The sequence below is a fragment of the Passer domesticus genome, chromosome 3 (assembly GCF_036417665.1).
Source record: "Passer domesticus isolate bPasDom1 chromosome 3, bPasDom1.hap1, whole genome shotgun sequence".
NCBI lineage: Eukaryota > Metazoa > Chordata > Aves > Passeriformes > Passeridae > Passer > Passer domesticus.
In genome coordinates, this window is record NC_087476.1 from 43115870 (window position 1) to 43130906 (window position 15037).

The window sequence follows — 15037 nt, forward strand, 5'->3', positions numbered from 1 at the left end:
AAAGAGCACATGAGAATACATAAAAATTACTTTTATAGATTCCATTACAATAATTTGATGATCAACACCTTGTTCAGCCATCATTTGTACGCTACAATTTTTTACCAAATAAAACCAATCACTAATAGCCATATTGCATACTTGCAGAAATCAGAACCTATAATTTATTAAAAAAAGTATAATGCAAATAGGATAAGTCAACAATGCAACTCACTGCATTATGCTGTCAATTTTTTGCACTGCTGAAGGTATTACAGGGCATTACCATGTCATGTCTTTATTACATTACTACATTTAGTGGTTTTGGAAAATATGAGATTTATAATTCTGAAAAGGTCTTTCTTTTACCTGCAGCTAAGATTTATCCACAATACCCTGTTCATATGATTTCCAGTTTTTCCATATAGGTTTAGCTGTGACATGATATTTCCACTGAACTCTTGACCCAAAAAATGGGCTTAAAACTGAAAAAATTAGAGAAGTTTTAACTTGTCAATGCAAGAGTGCTCAATCACATTTTTAGTTATAATTAAGTAATTGACTCCTACGGAATTCACTACACTTAGATGAATTATAGTAGTTTCCTGCACTACTAATGAAATTTTGCAAGACAAGTTTCTGATCCACAGTCTGAGGAATTCAGACAGAACCTCTGTGCAAAGCAGAGGTAAAATGGTTCACAGCCAAAGTTGTCAAAGTACCTTTAGAGAAATGCGCAATTGAACAAAAGGGCACGAAGGTATTAAATCAAATGAATGACTGACAAAAAAAATGATAGACTATAAAAGCAGACCAATGCCATTAAAGTTTCTACAGAAAAGTTATAATGCAAGATTATTTTATTTGGTGGCGGTTACAATGGTAGTTTCTTAGGAGAAAGCTAAGATCTAATCTTAAAGAAAAAATAAGTAATATAAATTACTAAGATATAAACAGGCCTACAATATTTGAGCAATTGCAAAGAGAAGTAATAAAACAAGTGAAAATAGAGTTCAGGTCTTGATTATTTATGGAAATATGCAACAAAACATCCAGAATTTTTTGTTTGGTTTTGTTTTTTTTAAATTTAGAACAAGACACACAAACACAGGACAAAATCTAAATGTAAAATTACATGCATGGGAATTTTGAGAGATAGAAGCATTCAAAGCTAAATTTTCAACACCTTCAAATGCATGTCCTGTCTTAGAAATTCAAAAGATTTAATGTGTCTCATTATTATGCTAAAAAATTAGCCATATAAAAATAATTTAGAATTATATAAAATCTGTAACCATTGTACAAATTTTTATTTCATTTGAACTTGGTCAGATGAGATCAGTATTGTGTACTGAACTTTGCAATAAGTCTCAATAGAATAAAATGAGATTATTATAGATGCTTATATTAAGGATATTTTAAACTTATTTGCCTAGATTCTGAAAGCTTCCTGATAGTGAAAGTAGCACCAATGTGGCAGAGAATCCACTTGCACAGAATTTTCCTCTACAGAAGGATTCAGCTTCGATAAATTATCCTTTATACACACAAATAGTTAGTTTGAATTGAAGCACAGGATATGAAAAACATATCTATTTTGCTGACATAGTGACAATGCCATTTTTCCCTGGACTCTAAAGTAGTTTCTCACTGGTGCAATTTTAAGGCCTAAATTCCATTAAATTGCTCGTGCACTGAGGAAACCAGATAAAGTGATTAAGTGTTTTATAAACCAAAATTTTCTTGTTTGTTTTCTTTTGAAATTGCTCTATATAAAAATCTCTATGTGCACTGTCCATTACTGGCATATAAAAGAGCACTACTATAATTTCCTTGTATACTGCAAAGTATGGCAGGCTGATGAAAATGGAATTTCACAAAAGTACTCATTTCCCCTCCATGTTGAGCCAATGTCCATTCCCTCCACAGTGTTAGCAAGAGTGATGTTGTCACCGTTATTTAAAAGCAAGAAATTTTGCAGAAATTTAACTAGATGTATTTACATAGAATTTATCTCAAAATCCTTTTCCCATTTTTAAGCAGTATTTCAGTATTTAATAGAAATTTCAGAAAGAGAGATTCAGTTTGTTTGTTTGGCTTTTTTATTTTGGGTTTTTGGTTTTGTTTTTTTTTTTTTTGTTTGTTTGTTTTTTGGTGGTTTTTTTGGGGTTTTTGGTTTTTTGGGGGTTTTTTTGCATAGCTCATAAGATATTTTATGGTTTTGTTACAAGAAACCATTTTATGGTTTCTGTTACTCATTTATGCCCTTTAATCATGTTTCTCCTGTTTGTGGTTCTCATTCTGTCTTAACATGCACAGCATTACAAGGACTATGAGTTATAAGACAACAGAAGGACAATTTAGGAAACCACGTATCAAAAAAAAAAAAAAAAAAGCTGAAAACCTGTAAGAATTGAGAGAACTTGGTTGTGGTAGTGTGTTATATATCTGACTTTGCTTTGAAATCTAGCTAATTGTTACACTGTTATACAAAAGACATAGTCCAGTGCAAGCACTATAAATCTGCAGCTTGAATAATTTCTTCAGAATATTTCTAATACTTCTTTAGAATTCCATGTGAATGGAGTATTTCAACACTTGCAGTCACTTCAGCTAGTTATGACTAGCAATCCCTGTACCATCTTAATATTTGTTGCTATAATGTAAATATAGCAGACTGGTAAAGCAGACATTTGTGAACTTGGAGTCTGGGGAGGTTTTTTTTCCAAATAAATCCACAGTATCATGTTTGACACTTTTGTTACTAGTCTGATCCTACAAGTCTGTTCCTACATGCAATCTCCAATACTTCCCATTTTAAAACTCTGAAAATATCAGCGGAGTTCCTTCTCAGCTGAGGCCTATAATTGGCAGGACAGGATTAAGAGAAGGGTTTTGATATTTTCATTTTTATCTATTCAATTTAACAATTCAATTGTTTTCCCTTTAGCTTTATGCTGCATTGGGTTTTGATTTCTCTGTTGCCGTTGGTTGGTAGGGGTTTTTTTCCATAATCCAAAGCCGACTAAAGTATTTAGCACTTCTTAAAAAGAAAAGGGAAGGGAGCTTACAACTTAATTGCTAAATAATGTGGACCAGAAAAGGGCTAATCTTTTTCTCTCTTCCCATTGTTATTTCTAGAAAGCTTTTTTGCTCTGCTGCTCATTCTCTTTGTGAATGTTTGGATGCATGCAGGAAGGTGTAGCAGGGGCGAAAAAAGCAAAAGAAAAATGATCACTTGATACTTTTCAGCCACAATTTGGGCCAAAGACCTAGTACCTACAATCAGTACCTTAACATCTACATTGTAGAAAATTTGCTGCTTTCGGGGTTTTACCTTTCTATATTAAAGATATTACTGATTGCTACATACTATCAACAAAGAGATATTGATCAGGACACTCTGGAGACAAAGATATAATTGCCTTGTGGTTATAATAACTCTTATTCTTAGCAGGAAAGAAGAAACAAAACATACATGATACAAAAAAAGCATTTCCAATGTGATTTTGTCATGTTAAAGGACGTTCATTCCTTGTAATTTCCAGGACTATTTACATCTTTTGGTTGGATGAGGTTGAAGTTCATGGTGTCACCATAAAGAGCTGAAGAAAGGCTTAGATCCTGTCATCTCAGTACCAGAGAAAACTTGGTATTTCCTCATTATTTTGCTCCTCAATTTACTGAAGAAATAGGCAGCAGTATTCTGTGTCCAGGACTGTGTCTTTTGGGAGACTAACTCTCAACACTGTTAGAGCACGGGCACTTCCTACCTTGGTTTGTGGGCACTGATAGTGGAGGCAGGGAGCAGATGCAGTGTCTAAGGCAGTGTGGGCATAAAGGCAAAAGAGACTGGATAAAGGGGGAGTAAATGGGATTAATACCTGGTTTTTGTCTTTTTTTTTTGTTTGTTTTTGACTTTTTTGTCTCCTCAATGAAATTCTCTCTCCTGTTGGTAAAAGCCCACCATAAGAGCACATGGAGACTATGTAAGATTTTATTCTGCTTTTCTACTGAATGAGTTTCCTAATGTGCACTGAAACTAGGATGTCTTCACTCCCTTTCAATACATATTCTCAGTCCAGTATTCTACTTCATTTTAAGGAGATAAGTACATTTTCTGAATAATGAGCAATCCCACACCTAATACCCTCATTCAAAGAAAATAGCACCACAAACATACAATGTTATGAAGAATTAGGTGGTAATCACTTGTGCTGTTGGTGTACAAAACTTTATTTTACCCATCCTGCTTTCCGTAATGCCTCACAATGATTCCTTTATGACGGCACACAGATAGATTCCTCAGTACTGAAGGAGAGCTTTTCCCAACATTGATCTTCAGAGTATTACATGGCCAGTTACCTGAACAAGAAAAGATGGATGTCCCTGCAGGATGAAACAGAAAGCAAGTACAGCTCCAACAGACTGGAATTATAATAGCTCCCTAAAATGCTCCAAAATCTGTGGGTCAAAGTTTTTTTGTTTTTGTTTGTTTTTTTTTAATTCACCATCTGGTCTTACTTTTTAGAAAATGCTGGCATGCTGCTATGGTACCCTATTTGTCCCTGCAGGACCCCTGTTAAATATAATAATATCACTGAAAGCTTTTAAACAGTTTTAAAACATTTTTTTTAAATGACAAAGCTCTTTATTATTTGCAGATCTTTTCTGACTGTCATGGATATTGCAGTCACGGATTTGGGAGGAAGGGAGAATAAAAAGAGGATGATGACCGAATGCCCAGAAAATTAAAGTTTATAGGGTAATTTCAATGCTCTTGGACACTCACTTAGCATCTCTCTGATTTCCAGTCTCTGAAAAAGGTATGAAAGCAGTAAGAATTAAAAAGGGTATGAAATCAGTTAAAATTAATTTCATGCCACACTGGAAAAAAAAAATCAAGTACTTTTGTAATTCAGACTAAAAAGCTACTGCATGTTTTATATCCTTCTATACAAAACCAAACCAAACCAAATCATTGGGTTTTTTACCCAGAAATGTTCTTTTAATTTGCTCACACAAAGATCTTTTGAGTCTTGATATGAGAAGTATAGAAAAGAAAACGGCATAAAAATGAGTACACAGTTATATTTCTAAGGTGTCAGGCACACTATTTTATTATTTTCACATTTGTTGAAAATTGCAAACAATTAAATTTCTCACTAAAGAATAAAATTGATGCTTAAGTATTTAAATAATTTCACTCATACACCTCATAGAAGCTACCACAATGGTGACCTGGTAAACATACTGACAGAAAGAGATATATATTTAGCTGGAGTCCCAAAACACCTCTGATGAGCTCACCCAAAACCTCTGTGATGGGGAGTAGCCAGCAGAAGAAAGAAACCTTGATGGGTTCAGGACAAAGAAATTGTGATAATGAACTGATCTCCCAGGAAAACCAGAACCAGCAACAATTATTCCTGTAACTGCTGATGTGCACCCACTCGTGAATCTACAGTAAGTACAAAAAAATAAATCACTGCCTACTCAAAGAGACATTCTCTGCACATTTTTTCCAGTGCTTGACCTGTCTGATGTCTCCTGGACAGACCAGTCTTGCTGGTAATGCCTGCCTGACTGCATTCCATGACACCAGGACAGGCACAACCACTAAAGTGACAATTTTTTCTTCAATGATTGGAAGAACTTGGTGAGTGCTGTAACAGTAACATATGATACATTTATGGGGTCCACACACACAGGCAAATGTCCATAAGCATATATTTTCTTCCCTAGTTGGAACTCAGTAATTGCTCTACTCTCATAACATATGTATACACACATACATATATAAATTTAATTGTTCTCCTAGTAGTAATTTTGTAGATATATGTATGTATGTATGTATATATATACACTATGTATTTGATTTTAATAAGAATAGCTTTGTAGTAACTTGTAATAAAGACATTTTCAGAAATGCAGACTTCTCTGACCTTGTGTATTGTGGAACTTTGAGAATCGCAGTCTCCATCTTAATACACCTGCCAGTCAGGGAACCCTCATAGGTCATGATGGTGACCACTACAGCATCATAGCAAAATCAAATACTAAATGACTAGAACAACTGATGCAGAAGAGCCTCCCAGAATAATGGATGAATGCTTAAGATGTTTGATAAGGTCAATTTCCAAACATTTGATAAGGTCATTCACTGCCGTGCCCTTCTAGATAGGCATTTTTGTTGTTATGTACTGTTTTACATTTCATCAGACCAACGCTTATGAAGGATCAAATAAACCAGATATTTCATGGAGCTACAGAAGAGTATAGAATCATAGAATCATCAAGGTTAGAAAAGATCTCCAAGATCATTGACTCCAACCTTTGACCCAACACCAACTTGACAAAAAAAACCATAGTGCTAAGTGTCATGTCCAGTTATTTCTTGAACAATTCCAGGGACAATGAATCCACACCCTCCCCGGGCAGATCATTCCAATACCTAACCATCCTTTCAGTGAAAAAATTCTTCCTGATTACCAACCTGAATCTCCCCTGGCAGAGCATGAGGCTGTATCCTCTTGTCCTGTTATAAGCTGACTGGGAGAAGAGGCTGACCCTCGCTTGGCTACTCCCTCCTTTCAGGGAGTTGTAGAGAACAACAGGTCCTTTCCTTACCCTCCTCTTCTCTAGGCTAAAGCACCTTCATGCTTAATATTCTGGCACAAAGTTTGATGTAATTATCTCTAATAAAACAGTAGGGAAGCAGTGCTTCCCAGGTTGTAAGGTTCTGTCATGCAATGCTGAAGGAGGAGTTAAATCACTCATTTGAGTGGAGGCAATGTTAGGATTTAGTGTAGAGGTAGGACCTGGGTCCCTAGAGGAGCAATGACTGAAATAATTATAAATAAATACCCCAAAAGTATCTCAGTGTGCATTGAACTATGTCAAAAAACAGAATCTTCATTCTGATATGGACATATTCTGACATCTATGAATTGGTAGTTCTTCAGAATAAATTGTAAAAGTGATAAAAGGAGGAATAGCTTTCATAGATCTCCATGAACTATGAAATATATTGTGTTACAGGAAACATCTCAAACATATAAACACCAATAAATAAAGACAACAGTACAGATGAAACCATTGATTTATTCATAAATTCTGATCTGTTTTCACTTTTTCTATAACCCCATTTAATCATTGCATGTTTTTAAGTTTGTCATAACAGTCTCTAATTTATTTATTATCAGAAGATGTTTTATGGGACAGTTCAATAATCTTGTCAATAGACATTTCAACATATGTTTATATAAATGAGCCTTATTAGTTTCAATTGTGACTAACCCCTCATAAGATAAATACTCTAAAAGTTGAATAAACATAATAAATAAAAATCCTCTGTTAGAAATGTCCCTCCCTATTTCCAGTGATTAATGACCAGCTCTGCCATTCACATTGCATTCATAATGCAGGACATATTTGTCACTCTCTTGGCTCCCGCCCACTCTGTGTCTCCTCCCTGACTCTTCCCTACTTATCCCTCTAAAGGCAAAAAAGTGTATGTGAAGGAAAAAATAGCCTTATTCTTTCCAATCACTTTGAATACTGTCACATTATTGCACCATATTGTGCTGCATTCCTACAGCTAAAATAGCCAACCTAGACTCAAGGCAATGACAGAAATGTAAAAAACGTAGTTATTGAACTAGTTATATAAACTTGTTATCCTGCATTTAAAACAAGTCTTCAGAAATTCTTATGATTCAGCATGGATTTAAGGGTTATATAAAACTATTATTTCTGTTGATAATATCTACTGTGCAATTACCATTTATTTCGATAGTGTGAAAAATGAATAGCTTAAGTCAGAACGTAATATTTTTCTGTTGTTTTAATTTACTTTCTGAATTTACAAAATTTAGTCTAAACTTTGCGCCATTTAGTTTAATCTGTGAACCATACACTCAAGTCTTTGTTGTGCCACATGGGTTTTTGTTTTATTGCTTGTTCAGTAGCTGAACTGGCAGAACGATATGTCACAGAGCAGTAGCCCATGTCCACAATTGTGGCATGAAGCAGGAAACTGAACAGCAGCAGCAATCCCACTATCTCAAAACTGCTACTCTCCCCTCCCCAACTCCAACTTTCTACACACATAACTTTCTTATAAGAAAGCTTGTGCAAGTGTTTGACACCACATTACCCTGTTTTGTGTCAGCTGACTGCTAGGTGCCAAAGTGGAACCCGTGTTCCTGGAAGAGGGGTACTCAGGGTCAATATACCACACATGGAGAGAGCTGACCACTTCAACGCTGGATTTGCAATAGTGAGCCTGCTGAAAAAAAGGTCTCCCTGAGCTGGCTAATTTAAAAAAAATGTAATGGAAAGAGCTTATCTTAAGCTTCTTCCTAATCCACAGTTAGAAGCAGTTAATTCTCATCTGAGTGGAAGCAGCTGGTACCTCAAGCCAGTTCACAGTCAGAAACATTCCCAGAACTTGGAGAATAAGCTTTCTACAAGACAGCAAGGAGGGAACACCTGTCCTTTATGATGGAGATAGGGAAAAAAAGGGACTGAGATGGGGACAGATTCCCTATTGATCTTCTAGCAGCTGTAACACTAGCCCAGAAGTTAGCCCTAGTGTACATTCGCTTCTGTCCATCCTTTGCAGGAACGCAATTCTCTCCAGGTCTAACCCGAAGCTGCTTCCACCACAGAAACAAACACACTGCTAAGCCCCAGTTTATTGTGGAGCATCTAATATTTTCCAAGACTGACCTAATTTTGCAATCCCTCTCTATTTCATCTGTAAAACCTTCTAATTCTCTGCTTCTTGAGCACCTTTTCTCATCTTTTCACCTCCACTTCTTACCACAAGCAATTTTCACCTTCTATCAGAGGCTGCATTCAACGATGTCCCATCCTTCCTGAATCTTGTTTTACCTTTAACAATGGAAGTTGCTGCAGTGGCCCTGGACGAATGTTGTCTTTCTCTGGGTAACTGAGTACTCATAACAATCAGCATCAGATGAACAAATTAACTTTGATATTGGGTTTTCTCTTCTTTTGTGAGTTCTCAGTTTTAAGAAGACAGAATCAGACAGAACAAGAGCATCACCAGCAGTTCCTGAGTATCTTAATTAACTTTCTTTTTTCTCCTTATCTTTCAAATGAACAGTTTTTACAACTTATAATATTGCCTAAAACATCACCATCTAGGGTTTTCCCCTCTGTTAGAGCTTTCTGAAGCTAAAGAAAAAAAGCATTAGAGAAAGCAATATAAAATCCTGCTGCAATCCCTTCATTTTGAGCATACTTTATTTCTTCATGCAGATGAACCATCCACTAATAAGTTTTTCAAATTATCCAAACAAACTCTGAACTTCCTGCTGGTTCATTTCTCTGCATCCTTCTCTTTTCTCTTGTTGTCAGCAGCATGGTTCCTTCCATGCTGTTAGACCACCTGTTCAAAAGAATAATAATAACAATACCCCTTACTGTTAAAAATATAGCATTTCTCCCAAGTTAACAAATTTCCCATTACACCACTTTAAAATTATCTTGGTGCAATTAACATATCCTGATTGATCCCATTGGAAGTATCCAGGCACTATAATGTAACTAGTTAATCTCCACAGGAAGAGTCAGCCAAATCACCTGCTCACACTCATGATGGGGTCTAAATTGAATTCCACAGGAACAAGCTCTGGCAGAAGTCACAGTTTATTCAATATCTGCCAGGAATAAGCTGTGCTGTTATGGAAATAGCTGCCACATTCCCTGTACCACAGTCAGTGCAAACACAAAAGCTCAGTTTAGTGGTTTTGCCACAATCCAGTATCAAAACTCTTTCCTGCAGCTGGGCTCCCTACAGCAACAGTTACCTCCAACAGAGAGATGGTTCCAAAATTAAATTGCCTTCCCTGAAATACTGAATCTAATAGCTCACATTCCTCTGATTGCTCTCACTCCCATGGCATCCTTTCCTGGTAATGAGTTGAACATGGGGATGTGCCTTGTCTATCCTCAGACATAGGGATAAGGTTATTGACATTATATGCCTCAAAATCTGAATAGTTTAACAATACCCTAAGGTTTGCTTAACTGGGGGAATTATGATTTTTTTTTCTATTTTAGTGCAATTTTTCCCATGGGATATCTTTGGATCTACATCAACCTTTTTACAGCAGGGAAAACAGCAATAATCTCCAGCTGTGAGGAGAATTCAGGTGCAGATTTTAGTTCAGTTACAAAAAAAATAAAGTAAGCTATGAACTGTGAGACATTGCTGAGTTGATTTGGCCAATGATAAATGTGCAAGTGTGGATTACAATTTATACCATGTAAGTATTGTATTTTTTTAAAAGACCCAAGCAACAAAAACAAAACAACCACACATAGATCCTATTGTGCTAGAGTCTAAATGAAAAAAAAATTCAAAAAAAACCACCCCAACAACAAAAAAACCCCCAAAAGTAACAAGTATTGACCAAAATAATTGCAATCTAACTACATGGAATAATATAAAGTTTTTTTAAAGAACAGAGGACTAAGTAATATATCATATAGTAAGATTTTTGCAGAAGGTTATGACAGAAATACCAGAAGTCACAGAGGGAGGAAATTAGGATAAAAAGTCTCAAATTCAATCTGCAATCTTAATCAAGCTCATCCTTTCCTTCCTCTGAGGGTCCTGATTAGCTGCACAAAATGCCTGATTCCAAGCTCCAGCTTAGTTTGAATAAATTAACGATGTAGGCTGAGACCACTTCTGTGAATTATGATGAAGAAAAATGACACCCAAGGTCATAAACTCAACCTGTCAATCAGACAAACAAAAACATGGGACTGTTTAGCTATACAAACCACCTAAGTGGAATGCTTATATTCCAAATATTCCTAGGACAATCAAATGGCTTCATGAATAATTCACTTACATTGCTGAAACTGTTCCTCCAGACCTTATTTGGTATGCCCATGGTATAACTTCTAAAGGAGATAAGTGTTTCATCCATTTATAGGTTTCCAAATTCATGCTATATCAACCATGAGGCATAGCCAGAAATTACCCATGTTCATCTAATTGAAAACCTACCTTTAGCATGATTTAAGTGTATCTTCCATGTTTACAAAATCAGCATGCTGCACTTTAGAAGAGATTTGAAGTATCTGTACCTTAAACAGCAAAACATCCAGAGAACAAACATAGCTATATCAAAAGAAAATGGTCAGCATAGACAGTTCTGTTGTCTAAAGGCCAGTATTGGAAGTTATATATGTAAAACAAATCTTAATATTTTCTTTTTTTGTGGTCTTTATAGAAGTGTTAATTATAACAATAGAAATGTTAATTATGACATTATGCTCTGATAATATTATTTTGTTGGTTTGGGGGAGGCTTTATTAAACTAAAAAGCAAGAAGAAGTTGTTTTTCACTGTTGCTTTGTTTCATTTTTAAGTCAGAGACATGTTTTCAAGTTTGGTTAGGAGCAAATTCCCCCACGTGTCATGGATCTGAGAGGAACATGGAACAAAAGGTCAAATTTCACTTGCTGCTGCAGGTTTTTGTGTGGAAACCACACACACAATTGGAGAAGGATGTAGCTAGAGAATGACTTGTGTGGGCATGGAAAAGCCTTAGGAAAAAATACAATTTAAACACAGCTGGGAATAAAACACCTACCTAAGAGTGCTATATTCTACCTTTTTGTTGATGCTGCTGTAGGTTTGGTGTTTTTTAATGGGATTTATTTTGGAGTATTTTTAGATTTCAATGTTAATGATTGCCTGCATAGAGAAAACTTATTCAAGGTGGTATATTTTCCCTGAACACCCTCAGCTCCATTTTCTTGACAGATGTACAGCACCTATTGTTGTTCAGCACCTATTGTTATACTACTATCGAAAGTATATTTAATTTTTATTCTTTATTCTTTATTTTACTTTTATTTTTTCTTTATGAACAACTTTTCTCAAATCCATATATTTATTTCAAATTTCCTATTTTCTAGATTACATCTTCTAGATTTGTGCAGAATTTAACTTCGGAGAACTAAGAAAGCCTTTCCATATTAATGTTATCATCCTGAGCCATGGTTCTGAAATTTTTCAGTTTGTTACCTATTCCTCTTCTGCATTCTAATGAGGATAAGTGGAAGCTCCTTATTTTTAAATGGAAACTTAGATTCTTGGGACTCAATAACACTTTTGCTGCGTCTTCTGAAAGACATGAATATCCTCTCTATAAATCAGTGAGTAATTGTTCCCAAAGTTTCCTACCAGAGGACTCTCAAGTGCATGATATGATAACAGCATAATCTTCAGCTTAGAATGCTCTCTGCTAGTACTGGCTCAGATCTTATTTGTGCTTTTAAAGGATGCTCTGCATGGAGCAATCAGTTTCAGTGATTTATTTTTCTCCCTTACAGGGCAACCTCTTTTGCTAATCACTGTGTTGAAAGCTTCCTGTATTTCAGATTCGTTTGGAAAACATAAGCAACAGTTTTATGTGAGTGATTCTCTTTTGTTCTTGAGAGGCAGACAGAAAATTTACTCTAACAGGAAAGGAGTGTGTTTGTTTAGATTTAGATAACCAAATGATTAATCACTGAAATGAGCATTCAAAATCACCATTTCATAAATATGCTAACAAAAATACAGACATTCACCTACTCAATAATATGCAAGCAAGACTGGTAGAACTTGAATTTCAGGCTCATTAATAAAAAAAAATTTAATCCTTTAGAAAGAAAACAGAAAACACAATAAGAAATAAGGGTTTGATTAATACAGAAGAGAGAAGAGGAAAGATTAAACTCTGCTTTGTATAGGACATGACCCATGTGACAAATAATAGATTCCAGCACAGTGCATATGGATTTATAGGCACATATATGTATATGTATACATATATTTAGAGATATATCAGCTAGACTAAACTGACAATAAAATTAAGCCATAAAAATATTATCATAGACAAAATTCCATTAATTTGTTTACAATAATTTTTCCCATTTTCCTCTCACTTTAAAATGGATATAAAAATGTTTTCTTGCTTCCTTCCCAAGGTATTATCTCTTATCATCTGATATTTGCTTCTTGCAAAGCTAACTATATATTCTTGCTTTAGGTGAGGTTAAAAGCTGACAGCCATTGAGTCACAAACTAGGTTTTTTATATACATATGGAGGGACCATTTGTCTGGGATTTTAGAAGGACTGGTGTGTACAGAAATGAAGCTTGAGATCTGAATTTTATGTTGTCTCAAATGCTAAACATAAATGAGAGAAGAGAGATTTTATTAAAGTTGCAGAATAAATAATTTCTACCAATTTTCCAGTACTCAATGAAATAGATCCTTCTTCTTGGTTCTATTTGGTTGTAAAAATTGGCTCACTGTTGGTCATTTCAGTGGAAACATGACAAGAACACCTCAAGATAACTCCAGCTCATCTCTGCAGTAGCTAGATTTGTGCCATTTCAGACTTGTCTGTACCTTAACTTACTCTTTGAACTGAATCTGGAAATTACCTCTAAACCACAACAACCTGCAGACTACAAAGGCAATGAGCTCCCAAGGGAGGAGGTTATGGACAGGCAGGCTGCAGCTCCAAGAAACATGATTAGCGAGTACACTTCTGACAGATTCTAGGTGTAACTGGGGCACTTCCAATTACAGCTTCTTCAGCTTCATCTTCCCTTCAAAGAAGCAGAATCAATAAACAATGGAAGAACTTTTCAGCCACAGAAGAATGGTAAGATTAATACTAATATTTTCTATTCTTTATTCTATCCTAATTTTTCTTTTAGGTGCTACACAAAATGTCCCAAAACCAGAAGTGAAGTGACTGGTTGTTGTTTACTATATTTCTTCACTGTGACACTTCGACACTACAAAATGTTTCACTGTAGAACAGAAACATTTGAAGCTGGATCTAGGGTACAGCTGATTAAATAATTATATAACTGATTCATTTTGACTAGTTATTATTTTTATCAATTTAGTTCTATTTATTTTATTTTATTTTTTATTTTATCTTTTAACTCTTATTTTTTGACAGTTTAAATTGCATAACAATATCTTAGTTCACAGGGATTGTGACCCTCAGAGTAAATGTATTGCTGAGCCTCCTCTGAATATTACACTTTACAGGTAAGAGATGCTGTGTGCTTCACAGAACCACAGAAACATTTAAGTTGAGAAAGATCTTTACAGTCAGAAATTCCAGACTTTGACTGATCACCACCTTATGAGCTAGTCCGTAGCACAGTGCGCCATGTCCAGTCATTTCTTGAACACCACCAGGGATGGTGACTACACCACTTTCCTAGGTAGTCCATTCCAATGCCTAACTATCCTTTCAGAAAAGAGACTCTTCCTCCTTACCAACCTGAACCTCCCATAGAGCCATTTGAGGCCATTTCCTTTTGTCCTGTAGCTGGTTGCCTGGGAGAAGAGACCAAAACCCACCTGGCTACACCCTCTTTTCAGAGAGCTGTAGAGACCAGTAAGGTCCCCCCTGAACCTCATTTTCTCCAGGCTAAACAACCCCAGCTTCCTCAGCCACTTGTCATAAAACTTACTTTCTAGACAATTTACAAGCTTTGTTGCCCTTCACACAGAGTGCAGATGCTAAGATTAGTCAGTCCCTTTTCCATCCATGGAAAAAATGGGCATTCCCAGAGCACAATTCTTCTCATCCTCAAGGTGACATTTAAAACAGCTCAAACGATTCATGCCTTTAAATTCTTTATTTCTCCTGACTGAAGAATAGGCCATTTAGAAAAATATCTCAATGTAGATATCGTTGCTGTAGGCACCTGGACTTCAGTAAAATAAATTAACCTTCACAGCCAGGTCTGACATAAAATTGTCTTAATATAGGTATACCTCAAAGGATGCCACAAAAAACACTATAGTCACAATATTGAGTACAATAGCAGTGTTTTTCTCTAATTCTTGTAATTCAAAGGAAAAATTGATAGTGATGGATACACTTCAATAGACAAGCAAAAGAAAATAATGAAACTTAATATTATTATTCAATATGCATTGCCTGCTACATGAAGGGATTCAACCAATTTTTGATGGAGAGGCACAAC

General features: G+C 35.5%; 1 long non-coding RNA gene across 2 annotated transcripts; it reads left to right on the forward strand.

Annotated features, from left to right (window-relative positions):
• Positions 1-4212: 4212 nt before the first annotated feature.
• Positions 4213-12180, forward strand: LOC135298041 (uncharacterized). Of its 2 annotated transcripts, XR_010360008.1 has the most exons (5): positions 4213-4445; positions 4644-4805; positions 5508-5638; positions 10072-10163; positions 11947-12180. It is a non-coding gene; the product is annotated as an uncharacterized LOC135298041 (long non-coding RNA). The 2 variants fall into 2 exon arrangements; XR_010360007.1 differs by lacking the exon at positions 11947-12180 and having other exon boundaries at positions 10072-10215.
• The last annotated feature ends 2857 nt before the right edge of the window (positions 12181-15037 follow it).